This window comes from Seriola dumerili, unplaced genomic scaffold (assembly GCF_002260705.1).
Source record: "Seriola dumerili isolate Sdu_G_001 unplaced genomic scaffold, Sdu_1.0 BDQW01000432.1, whole genome shotgun sequence".
Taxonomy (NCBI): Eukaryota; Metazoa; Chordata; class Actinopteri; order Carangiformes; family Carangidae; genus Seriola; species Seriola dumerili.
This window is the reverse complement of record NW_019174687.1, coordinates 3,663,702-3,677,273: the sequence shown is the minus strand read 5'-3', so window position 1 is coordinate 3,677,273 and position 13,572 is coordinate 3,663,702. Positions and strand designations below refer to the sequence as shown.

The window sequence follows — 13,572 nt, the reverse complement described above, 5'->3', positions numbered from 1 at the left end:
GAAGAAGAGGAAAATATGGGACCTTTAAAAAAAATGGGGGGTTTGTTCACGATGTCCCGTTTTGCACAACAATGAAGCAATAGTGATGATTCTCTCTTACCAATCAGCAGTCTGCAGTGTTTTCATGTCACCTTTTGGTATTACCTAAGCTCACTTGAAACCTCAGCGGAGGTGATGCCAAAAAACAAAAAAAAAACAGGTGCTGTCCAGTTTTGCTTGATGGAAAAACAAAAAAAGACGAGCTGAGCAGGTACCATGCAGAGGAAAAGGTCTATAACTGTTGTTTTGGTAGTGGGCAGGTAGCGTACATTCAGTTTATCTTGTTTGCTGAAACAGCTGCGGCTGCTGGAAACACTGAAAACGACGTAGATTGATACATTAAATATGTTTTTCACACCAAAACTCTGAGCCAAAAGAGGCTAAATATCCGCATAAAAAACTGCACATGACGTCCGGAGCCAATCACCATCACTTCCATCCCTTTTAAATGTCCACGCACATGTGCACGCATGTTATACAGCAAACTGCATACCACTCATTCACAACTGTGCACTCAGAGACAGAAGATGTGTATGACAGCAGCAGCCAGCAACAAATCAAACCCCCAAACCCCCCCAAAAAAACACTTGGCATTGAGATACCATTATTACTTACAGAAGACCCCTCTCACCCTGTAACCTCAGTGGGCGTAAGGGGGGACTCAGAATAAGAGGGTGCTTTCATACCCGCTGTAATGCCCCCTTTATTCAGCGCCGTCCCCCTGATAGCCCGTTGATGGCCCATTTGAGCCGCTGAGATGAAGGGAGGCCAATTCAACACCAGATCTTGACTGAGAGATTTCAATGGCGCCCTTTAACTGCCACCGGCCGCAGAGAAGAGCTCATTAGCATAACCTGCATTTGCATACGGCCGGGGCTGCAGCGGTACAAAGCCGAGTGGTGTCAGGAAGCTGCCCTCTGCCTCCTGCCTTTCTTTGCCCCCCCTGTTTTCTATCTCTATCGTTTCCTCTTTCTGCACAGACTCTGCTTCTGGGATTTCAACAACCATTCTGCTGCTCTTTCTTTTGATTTTTCTTCTTTCTCACACAGTTGCCTGTCCAACTTGTTGAATAAAATTGCTCCTTCTCTACCTTTATCTCTTTCAGGAGAAGTTTCATGCTGTGTCAAAGCGCTGCAGCTGTGTCATTTTTTTTTTTCTTCCGTTGATGTGAAAGACATAAAACTCTGCACTGTCATGCACAACATTTTCTATTTTAGAAAGGTTTATTCTGTCCCTTCTATTCAGTATCTTAGCAGTGAATGAAACAAAGCGGCACAAAAGTACAGTGAATAACTCAAACTGACCAAAGAATCATGTCAAACAATATGACACATGAATACAGTCTTTGTGCCAGTTTTTGCATCGGAGTCACATTTTAAAGTTGCTTGCAAGATCCTTCCGATGCTTGAAGTCAAGAGCTCATTGTTTCAATTATTTTGCTTGGGAGATCCATAAGTGTTGTTTTATTACTTCAGTAAAGGACATTAAATTCAATATATGACTAAATGTATGTGGCAATCCCATGTATTTGTGTTTGTAGGCTATTTTGGTCTGAGGTTTTAGCTAGGCCCCTTAGTTCCAATACAGGAAATCCTCCAATATGATATAACGTGACATGCACAAAGCCAAGTCCATAAAGAAACTGTTTTCCCAGTCTGGGAATTTTCTACATTTGGGGAAGACGCGGAGTCGTCAGAATAATTGTTCTGAAATAAGTTCCCTGGAGACAAACAATTCAGTGATGTAAATCAGCGTCCAGAGGCAGATAGGCCCTCTCAGGCCTCTGCAGGGCCGTGACAACAATAGACCTGAGGGGAAAAAACTCAGTGTCTTTCTCAGCCCAACTTCCCTGCTAAAAGACTCAGCGTTCGGGGCATTCAGCAGGACAAAAGGGGGGCGTGGTAGTCCGCTCCCGAGGGGGCTGGGAACCGGCGGGGGTTGAAAAAGGCAAAGATGGAAAGACAACCAAACTCAGGATGAGCTGTCGGTAAGAAGGTGCAGAGAGTTATAATGCTTCAGGATGAAGAATTACATATACAGTATACTGTATATGCTTTCCCTTAATCTAAATGTCAATTCAAGATTAGATTCATCCACCATGAAAGGTTAACCTCGTATGCTGGTGTTTGTAGCTGAAACACACAAGTCAACATGTCAGCTGTCGTTGACTCCAGTTTAAAATTCATAAAACCGCACTCCTGCCTTGTAAAGCTCAGGCACTATGACTTGCATTGACACTTTCAGCTGGAGAATAGAAGCATTTTCTTTCTTCCCTTCCTGACACCAGATGGCATCAACTTTAGAACAATCAAGATACTTCACTGTCAGTTAGTTCCATCATCTCTTGTATCTACATTTTAGGCAGTTAAATGACTCTCTCGGTGCAACAAAGGTGCCATGTTTCTAGAATATTTATAGAGAAATGCAAAATCTGCCAACAAATTCATCTTGAGAGAAGATGATGATGATTTCATTTGTAAGTTTTTAGATCAGTGAAGCCGAGATGTGACTACATGTTGCTTCATCAAAGGAAAAAACGTTGGATGCCCGTATTCGATGCTGAAAACTCATCTCGGCCCAAGGTTCTTACACGCTGCTTTCGAAATACTTAAATCTGTATCCTATGAGGGATTCCTTACAGTTACTGTCATATGAGGCTGCAAATGCACTTCAGCAGCCCCTACTGGAAGTAGGAGATAAACTGGACTTTCATTATCCTGGAAAGTATCAAATGAGATTTTCTTCAAAAAACTCATTGGACAACCTTTGGTGAGTCCTCTCTTCTCTGGAAGAAGAGGTCATCACTGTCAATTAAGAAAGTGTGTCATCCTTTCCTTTGAACCAAAAAGATGTTCAGCCTTTTCTCACTGTACTTTATTTGTACTGTAGATTTTGCAGATCCAAATGTATTACGTGAAGGTGTGTTGGTAAGTGTCACTTCAGTCTTAAAAAGAAGAATATCCCACACACTGCCCTTGAGCAGCATCAAAATGTATTGATCATCCTAACGGTTCGATCTCTCTAGACCTTCGGTGTCAGAAGAACTTGTGACAAAGGTCTAGAAGGTCTAGAAAGTTCTTCTTTTCAACACTGCATTTACCATATTACCCAAAATCCAAGGTGACACCTCTTGATTGCTTGGACCAAATGTCTGAAACCCACAGGTTCTCAATTTACAATATTAACAAAAAAAAAGATTTGAGAAACTGGAAGCAGATTATTTATTCCTGATAAATGTTTCTAATGTTCTACCTTTGAAGTTGAATGCCCGAGAACACGTTCCCTCTCTGCAGGGATCAACATTCTTGCTTTACCCAGAGGACTAAGAGCATCTAGAATCCAAAGCCCTCTGTAGCATCCAGGTCTGAATGTGGGGGCCAGCAGGGATTATCACTCACCACTCAGTGGGGGGGCTCCTCCACTGAGTTTTGGGGGAATCCCAGGAACAATGTTTCTGCTCAAAGATGCACATAAATCCGACCTAAATCCCCGACCCTGCTGGATTTAAGCCTGACCCAGGTCGGTGGAGGATTCTTGTTGGTTTGAATTTCTCGGAAACACCAGGGACACGAAGAAGAAGGTAGTGCTACTGAGGTGAAATCAATAAATAGGAAGATAGCTACCGTGGACAATCAAGTTTCTATCAGTTGCGTAGAACCTTAACTTCACTGTGAAAGTTCTCTTAATGAACAGGAACACCAGGGGAGTCTGCACTGACTGTACCACACAACGGCTCAGTATTCTCTATTAATTCTATTTCTTTTTTTTCTATTATCATTTGACCTGTCATATTCTTTCAATTAACTGATCAGTGGTTTAGTGTATAAAATGTCAAAAATTGCTTACTTTTTCTGACCAACAGTCCAAAAACCTAAAGGTACTCAGTTAATAATGACACAAATCAAAGACAAGCAGCAAATCCTCACATTTGAGAAGCTGGAACCAATCAAAAGTTTCTCATTTCTGCTCGATATACAACTTTGATAATTAATAGATGATCAAGATTTAGGATACAATGATCAACATGCTTTAATCGTTATTGACACCACAGAAAAAAACAACATTCGAGCGATCTATCATCCCAGGAGTACCTGAAGAAAACAACGACCTTATGTCCGATCTGAGCTTCACAAAGACCGATTTCAGAAAACAAACGTCACCTAAACTGTGTATTTAAGACATAATAAGAGGTAATATCTGGCAACCTTCAACCAAAGAGTCCCATCTAATTAGATACACAACTGAGTCAGTCAGTCAACGACTTTCTCTTCATTATCATGTCATTAACTAATCACTCTCCTCATTATGTGGCCAGCCCCATTCATCTCTTGCCCTCCAAGCTCAATTATAATCATCATCAAACATTTACAAATCATCCATCTCAAGTCAAATGTGTCTTTCTCTTCTTGAAATTCAACGTGCATCGTTTCAGCTCTGAAAACCTTCCAGTCCAATTAACGAGACAACAAACAGGGAACATCAGTGTGGACTGCGCTCGCCCAGTGCATGGCATTATGAAATTACACTGCAATAATGACAAGGATGGGACTAATTTTTGAAACATGAGCATGTATCTCCTTTCGTCTCTTTAGATTGAGAAAAAAAAAATACCCATTCAAAGCTTGTCATTCTACAAAGCAGCACAGATAAGCCTTCACAGCTTTCCCACTTCGCAAGAACCTTTCAATTTGATCAATATAGTGATTCAAACTGCTCTTAATTACTCTTCTTTGAGTTATATCTTTGCCCAAAAATCAGCATTGATTGAGTAGGAGAGCTGGATGTCAATCAGTGTCATTCACCTTTAGACAAACCGCTGCATCTCACCTCATTCCACAGCACTAAAACCCTCCACTGGACACTTAAACCCAGCGCAACAAGCGCACACTTGAACGCACCGCTTCCCATTTAAAACATGCATCAGGTCTCACCGTGCATCGTAGCTCCCCGCTCCGTGTCCTTCAGGGTTTCTCAGATCAGAGGACAAAACGGAAAATGACAGAAAACTTCCCAAAGCTGCTGCCTGTCTCTCTCTCTCTCTCCCTCTCTCTCTGTGTCTCCTCAACAACACTGAGCGGCTCAGACACACACACACACACACACACACACTCTCTCTCTCTCTTACACACACATCACTGAGTCAAACAAAGGCTTTCAAACCCCAAACTCCACTCCCCTTTTTGTGTGGAGAGGGAGGGCTAGTGGTTGCCATGACGATGCGTCTCCTGCTGAGGCTAATTTGTGCAGGCCACTTGTAGGGCCTGATGGTCGCTGTGTGTGTGTGTGTGTGTGTGTGTGAGAGGAAGAGAGAGAGAGAGAGAGAGATAGAGAGAGAGAGAGAGAGAGAGAGAGAGAGAGAGAGAGAGCAGGCTGTTTACATTCAAACGTGGTGGTGACTTTTGTGTCAGCTAACTGCAAACTGGTCAGATGAACTGGTGTGACGCTGCCTCAGACTGGCTGAACTGGACTGAACATGACGGGACAGGACAAAGTGATAATTGAGTTAAATCATCCAGAAATTTCCTGTTGAATTGATATCATGTCAGATCTTATCTTATTACAAGACATTTTACATTGTAACACACCTCATGAATCTTATAATGTTCATTTTTTTTCATTGAAGTCTGTTTATATTTTATTTTACTGTGTATGACAGATAGAGAAGTCCTGAAAGGGTAAAAAAAAAAAAAAAAAAACTTTTCAGTGAACATCAGTCTGTTCTTCAGTGTGGTTCTTCCACGTGTGAATTTGCATAAAAAGATGAATTTCACAGCCGTTTTGTGATAGGTGCCCATTAAAAAAGGTCTTCGGGCTGGTGCATGACACATGACCACTACACCAAAACTGTCTCCCAGCTGACGTGCATATGGGCTGTTAGCATTCTGAGTTTGGCACACCCTGTCTGGCTAACATGAACCACACAATGTGATACATGTGATAAAGAAAGCAGCTCCTGCGGCTGCAGGTGATCACAGCAGACAGATTTCATCAGACAGAGACAGTGATTCATCTTTACATGTCACATATTATAGTTTAGACTGATAACTCAGATGTGAGTATGTGACTGTATGAGATTCTGCACTGACACGTTAGCTGTCAGTGCAACTCCAGACCTGAAGACAACAACAACAAAAATCAATACAGTCTCCATAATCTGTTATTACTGTCAAAACACACTCTCACACACACACACACACACACACACACTACAATGCTGCCTGCAGAAGCACGGGGTTGCTGTGGTGATGGGCGACTGCATTTGCTGAGCGTAGATGATGAGGGTGACAGCATTTTATCAGAGTGTGTGTGTGTGTGTGTGTGTGTCATTCTTTTATCAAATATACTTCTGACGGTCGGTTTCTAAGCGAACACACTGTGAAAATCACCAAATCTAAAGGGAACAAGGGTTGATTTGATGCATTTGGAGTATTATTCTTACTGTAATGTCTTTATATACTTATCACCATTAGAATTTGAGTGCTTTTATTTTTTGTGTTTTTTAAAGCAGTAAAAAGTGGAAAAGCATGCTCTGTATAGAAGAAGCTACTTACTTAAGAGGACGCAAAATCTGTTTCACAAAAATGAGATTTTAAACAGGAGAAACAAACTGATGACAGACTGATGCGTTTTAAAAAAAAATGCTGGTTGCTAACAAGCGTGTAAATGAGACTACAGAGGTTGTCAGGGACGTTAAACATCATCGTGTTGAACATGAAAACCGATCTACTCTCCAGTCCACCTTTACAGCCTCATTGTCTTTATACAAACTGTTACTAACTGTGTAAGAGCAGAGGCTTTTGTAGAAGAGGTCAGAGCTAAATCAAACTACAAAGTGAAGTTTAGTGGTGGTGACGTTGAAGTCATGTGACCGCGGTGTAGTTGGTTTAAAGCCCAGCATTAGCTTTTTACTTCTGCTGATTGTATTTAGGCTTCAAAAGTAATCCGAAAGCCAGTGTAAAAATCCCATTGGGTTCTTGTTGAGGGAACCAGGGAGATGCTACTTTTCTCCTCAATCCTCCTCCAGATTTTGCGAGAAGCTCAGAAAAAGGCCATCGCCAATCAGAGAGAAAGCACTGGTAGGATAGCAAAAGTTATAGAGACCAGTTGTACGACACTACATGGGGAAATATTTGGATGGTGGTGATGGTGGTGGTCGGCAACGCCGTTTATGAACTGCATTTGAATTAGTTGGAATGAATTACGTGCCAGTTTGAATTTGGTCAAACCTGATTTGTACACCTTCTTCTGAGTAAAAAACATTGCTGTGTGTTCGGTGTATGATCATTTTAAAAATGTGCATTACATGCTGCTGCAAATGTGTGTGTGTATGTGTTTGTGTGTCTTGGCTGTATGTGGAGCCAACAGTCTGTCCACACTATTATGCATTCTGTCAATATATTGATATTTCACCACAGGCTCCACTTACCATCTGCAGGAGTCCCATGACCCTGCAGCGCTTTTTCAACACACTGTTACATCACGGCACCCAAACCAGCTCTTAGTGCGTCACTTCATTAATCAGTGAGTTAATCGCTCATCTCTTCATGAAATGTTCTCGCTTTGCAAAGAAAAAGAGTTGAAAGTGACTCTGAACATTTTTGAGTCAGGCCAGTTGAATTTCGGACGTTGCTTCCACATTGAAGTGCTGACTTTTAGTGGCCTAACAGTGCTGTTGCTCACATACAGCATCATCATCAGCATCATCATCATCGTCGTCCTTCCACCTCCTCCTCCCCTCTGACACATGCTCGTTCAAACAAGCAGATGACGGGGACGCCTCTTGGGGGCTTTTAGGGGCCACGTGCCGAAGTCTCCCTGACCCCTGTTTCCCCTGGGGGCGGCCCTAACCCCCCCACAAGCCCCCCACCCCACCCCATGCCTCCACCTCCTCCCCTCACTACATTAAGCTCCATTCAAAAGTCATCATCTGGCCTTGTTTAACATTCGATCAGAAGAGGAGTCCAGACGGTCGCGTTGCGCCTCATGAAAACAGGCCGGCTGTCCAGCTGACACTGAAGGGGCCACACGTGTGTGTGTGTGTGTGTGTTTGTGTGTGTGTGTATCTACCTGCCTGTCTTTAGGCTTCCCATGTCTCTGTATCTTTACTATGATTTAATAACTTTATAGGATTTGAGTATTACAGTATTAGTACAGATGTTGATGATAATTAATCATTTGCTGTATTTTCTTTTAGAAATTTCTTAAATTTTCTTTTTGATAAACAATCAGACTGATGTTCTGACTGATCTGATGGGTCACTGCATGTTCAGGATGTCACGTATGACCTGAGGGCGTGGCCTCTTTGATTGACAGGTGTGTGAGCATATGCTTGCCACAAACCAGTGTTCAACAAAGTCTCAACTCCACACACGACCCTTCTCTTTGACCATTTTTGGATTAGCTGGGAATTAGGGGTGGAGTCAGACACCTGCCAAGATGAAGTCAGCAGAGCAGCTCACTCTGAGCTTCAAAACCGCTCTTCAGAAACCTGTGGGTGACACTGATGATGATGGACGGGCTACACCCATCTTTATTTACAGTCTATGGAAAATCCAGACTCTTCAACCAAATCTGCTGCTAATTTTCTCAAAGAACATGATCTGGTAGTATTTTCTTCTTTTTTTTTTTAATACCTTACTTTGCTGTCTCTGTCTCTGTAAAATGATTTTTCCTGTTTCTGACAAGACGGATACATTAGCTGTGTTTTGTGAGTCACATTTGAAGTTGGCAAAACTGTATGAGCCCGTTACACACCCTGGGCTCGGAATAACTGGCTTCATACCAGACGCATTCAACACCACATTCAAATATATAATTAAAAATGTAACTGTTATAGTCTCTGGTCCTGTCTGACTGTGCTAATATATATGTAAATGTCTCTCTGTGACCGTGTGTTAACTACTCCATGCAACTGTCACTAGGCAGTTTTAAACAAAATGAACAACTTTACAACTGTAAGCCTTTTTACATTCATAAACTAAGCAAATGGCACCGATCGCCAGAATTAAATAAGGCATGAAATATATAAAACTGTAGTTGAATTTGGCAAGAAGAAGAATATGAGTCAAAAAATACTGAGGTTGTATTCCTTCCTAATCCCTTACAAACATGTGAACTCACATGAAAGCAATCACTTTACATACAGTGCTGATGTACAGGGAACAGAAACCACAACCCCTCCACACACACACACACACACACACACACACACACACACACACACACACACACACACACACACACACACACAGAGGGTCCCTCTGTCTGTCACTGTGTGTGTGTGTGTGTGTGTGTGTGTGAGTGAATCAAAAAAAAAAAACCCCACAGATGACAGCGACAATCTCAAACACAAAACTCCTTAGAGCTGCTTTACATCTGCGTCACAAACCTCCCAGTGTCCACGTCTGACTCCGTCACAGCTGCGTGTGTGAATATTGACAACGTAACGCAGTCTGATACAACAGCGGCACGACAATCTTCACAATAATTATCAACATGATTTTCCACTGATGAAACGATCAATTCTCAGCCCAAAATATGTGAAAAGAACTGTTTTTGTTTAGTTCTTTTAATATGGACAAGTGGTTTCTACCCACTGTTATCTAACCTTCAATAAGACAGCCTGAGGATGAACTCCTCCACCTCTAAACCTTCCAGATATTCTTACTGCATCTGCACAAACTCCTTTTTGTTGGACTGTAAATCCAACAGCTTTAACTCTAAATTGGGATTTGTTGAAGATTTTGAGAAAATTTTACAGATTTACTGGGAACTGTAGTGTTTCATCATAGAGTCTGAGGGATTAGAGCAGCACCACAGACCTTGGGGAAAATTTCAAAAAATGTCCACAGTCGGCTAATTAACATGCCATTTTCTATCAGACAGCCAATTAGCAGGGACAAATTCTCTTAGAGAGAAAACATCACTGACGACCTATCAATACTCACTGACATCAGCAATCACTGCGACTGATTCTCTGCTGACCGTGTTTTGATTCTGACATGCCATTAATGAGTTGAGCCGCACAGACTAAAAATAGTTTTGTGACGCAGATGTAAAAGCAGCTCTAAGGAGTTTTGTGTTTGAGATTGTCGCTGTCATCTGTGGGGTTTTTTTTTTTTTGATTCACTCAACACACACACACAGACCACACACAACACACACACACACACACAGTGACAGACAAGAGGACCCTCTGTGTGTGTGTGTGTGTGTGTGTGTGTGTGTGTGTGTGTGTGTGTGTGGTGTGTGTGGTGCGTGTGTGGTGGTGTGGAGGGGTTGTGGGTTTCTGTTCCTGTACATCAGCACTGTATGTAAAGTGATTGCTTTCATGTGAGTTCACATGTTTGTAAGGGATTAGGAAGGATACAACCTCAGTATTTTTTGACTCATATTCTTCTTCTTGCCAAATTCAACTACAGTTTTATATATTTCATGCTTATTTAATTCTGGCGATCGGTGCCATTTGCTTAGTTTATGAATGTAAAAGGCTTACAGTTGTAAAGTTGTTCATTTTGTTTAAAACTGCCTAGTGACAGTTGCATGGAGTAGTTAACACACGGTCACAGAGAGACATTTACATATATATTAGCACAGTCAGACAGGACCAGAGACTATAACAGTTACATTTTTAATTTATATATTTGAAATGTGGTGTTGAATGCGTCTGGTATGAAGCCAGTTATTCCGAGCCCAGGGTGTGTAACGGGCTCCATACAGTTTTGCCAACTTCAAATGTGACTCACAAAACACAGCTAATGTATCCGTCTTGTCAGAAACAGGAAAAATCATTTTACAGAGACAGAGACAGCAAAGTAAGGTATTAAAAAAAAAAAAGAAGAAAATACTACCAGATCATGTTCTTTGAGAAAATTAGCAGCAGATTTGTTTGAAGAGTCTGGATTTTCCATAGACTGTAAATAAAAGATGGGTGTAGCCCCGTCCATCCATCATCAGTGTCACCCACAGGTTTCTGAAGAGCGGTTTTGAAGCTCAGAGTGAGCTGCTCTGCTGACTTCATCTTGGCAGGTGTCTGACTCCCACCCTAATTCCCAGCTAATCCAAAAATGGTCAAAGAGAAGGGTCGTGTGTGGAGTTGAGACTTTGTTGAACACTGGTTTGTGGCAAGCATATGCTCACACACCTGTCAATCAAAGAGGCCACGCCCTCAGTCATACGTGACATCCTGAACATGCAGTGACCCATCAGATCAGTCAGAACATCAGTCCTGATTGTTTATCAAAAAGAAAATTTAAGAAATTTCTAAAAGAAAATACAGCAAATGATTAATTATCATCAACATCTGTACTAATACTGTAATACTCAAATCCTATAAAGTTATTAAATCATAGTAAAGATACAGAGACATGGGAAGCCTAAAGACAGGCAGGTAGATACAACAACAACACACACACACACACACACACAACGTACGGTGGCCCCTTCAGTGTCAGCTGGACAGCCGGCCTGTTTTCATGAGGCGCAACGCGACCGTCTGGACTCTCTTCTGATCGAATGTTAAACAAGGCCAGATGATGACTTTTGAATGGAGCTTAATGTAGTGGAGGGGAGGAGGTGGAGGCATGGGGTGGGGTGGGGTGGGGTGGGGGCTTTTGGGGGGGTTAGGGCCGCCCCCAGGGGAAACAGGGGTCAGGGAGACTTCGGCACGTGGCCCCTAAAAGCCCCCAAGAGGCGTCCCGTCATCTGCTTGTTTGAACGAGCATGTGTCAGAGGGGAGGAGGAGGTGGAAGGACGACGATGATGATGATGCTGATGATGATTGCTGTATGTGAAGCAACAGCACTGTTAGGCCACTAAAAGTCAGCACTTCAATGTGGAAGAACGTCCGAAATTCAACTGGCCTGCCTCAAAAAGTTCAGAGTCACTTTCAACTCTTTTCTTTGCAAAGCGAGAAATTTCATGAAGAGTGAGCGATTAAACTCACTGATTAATGAAGTGACGCACTAAGAGCTGGTTTGGGTGCCGTGATGTAACAGTGTGTTGAAAAAGCGCTGCAGGGTCATGGGACTCCTGCAGATGGTAAAGTGGAGCCTGTGGTGAAATATCAATATATTGACAGAATGCATAATAGTGTGGACAGACTGTTGGCTCCAAATACAGCAAGACACACAAAACCACATACACACAACACATTTGCAGCAGCATGTAATGCACATTTTTAAAATGATCATACACACGAACACACAGCAATGTTTTTTACTCAGAAGAAGTGTACAAATCAGGTTTGACCAAATTCAAACTGGCACGTAATTCATTCCAACTAATTCAAATGCAGTTCATAAACAGGCGTTGCCGACCACCACCATTCACCACCAATCCAAATATTTTCCCCATGTAGTGTCGTACAACTGGTCTCTATAACTTTTGCTATCCTACCAGTGCTTTTCTCCCTGATTGGCGATGGCCTTTTTCTGAGCTTCTGGCAAAATCTGGAGGAGGAATTGAGGAGAAAAGTAGCATCTCCCTGGTTCCCTCACAAGAACCAATGGGATTTTTACACTGGCTTTCGGATTACTTTTGAAGCCTAAATACAATCAGCAGAAGTAAAAAGCTAATGCTGGGCTTTAAACACTAACCGCGGTCACATGACTTCAAACGTCACCACCACTAAACTTCACTTTGTAGTTTGATTTAGCTCTGACCTCTTCTACAAAAAGCCTCTGCTCTTACACCAGTTAGTAACATTTGTATAAAGACACATGAGGCTGTAAAGGTGGACTGGAGAGTAGATCGGTTTTCAATGTTCAACACGATGATGTTTAACGTCCCTGACAACCTCTGTAGTCTCATTTACACGGCTTGTTAGCAACCAGACATTTTTTTTAAAACGCATCAGTCTGTCATCAGTTTGTTTCTCCGTTTTAAAATCTGATTTTTGTGAAACAGATTTTGCGTCCTCTTAAGTAAGTAGCTTCTTCTATACAGAGCATGCTTTTCCACTTTTTACTGCTTTAAAAAACACAAAAAAATAAAAAGCACTCAAATTCTAATGGTGATAAGTATATAAAGACATTACAGTAAGAATAATAACTCCAAATGCACAAATCAACCCTTGTTCCCTTTAGATTTGGTGATTTTCACAGTGTGTTCGCTTAGAAACCGGACGTCAGAAGTATATTTGATAAAAGAATGACACAACACACACACACACACCACAACACATCTGATAAAAAGCTGTCACCCTCATCATCTACCGCTCAGCAAATGCAGTCGCCCATCACACAAGCAACCCCGTGCTTCTGCAGGCAGCATTGTAGTGTGTGGTGGTGTGTGTGTGTGTGGTGTGTGAGAGTGTGTTTTGACAGTAATAACAGATTATGGAGACTGTATTGATTTTTGTTGTTGTTGTCTTCAGGTCTGGAGTTGCACTGACAGCTAACGTGTCAGTGCAGAATCTCATACAGTCACCATACTCACATCTGAGTTATCAGTCTAAACTATAATATGTGACATGTAAAGATGAATCACTGTCTCTGTCTGATGAAATCTGTCTGCTGGTGATCACCTGCAGCC

At 42.0% G+C, this 13,572-nt stretch overlaps 1 protein-coding gene across 1 annotated transcript in view; it reads right to left on the bottom strand.

The window, feature by feature from the left end:
- The window catches only part of myo10 (myosin X), a 111,726-nt gene that overhangs the window by 22,413 nt on the left and 75,741 nt on the right, over positions 1 to 13,572 (bottom strand). The gene's annotated exons all lie outside the window — the stretch shown is intronic.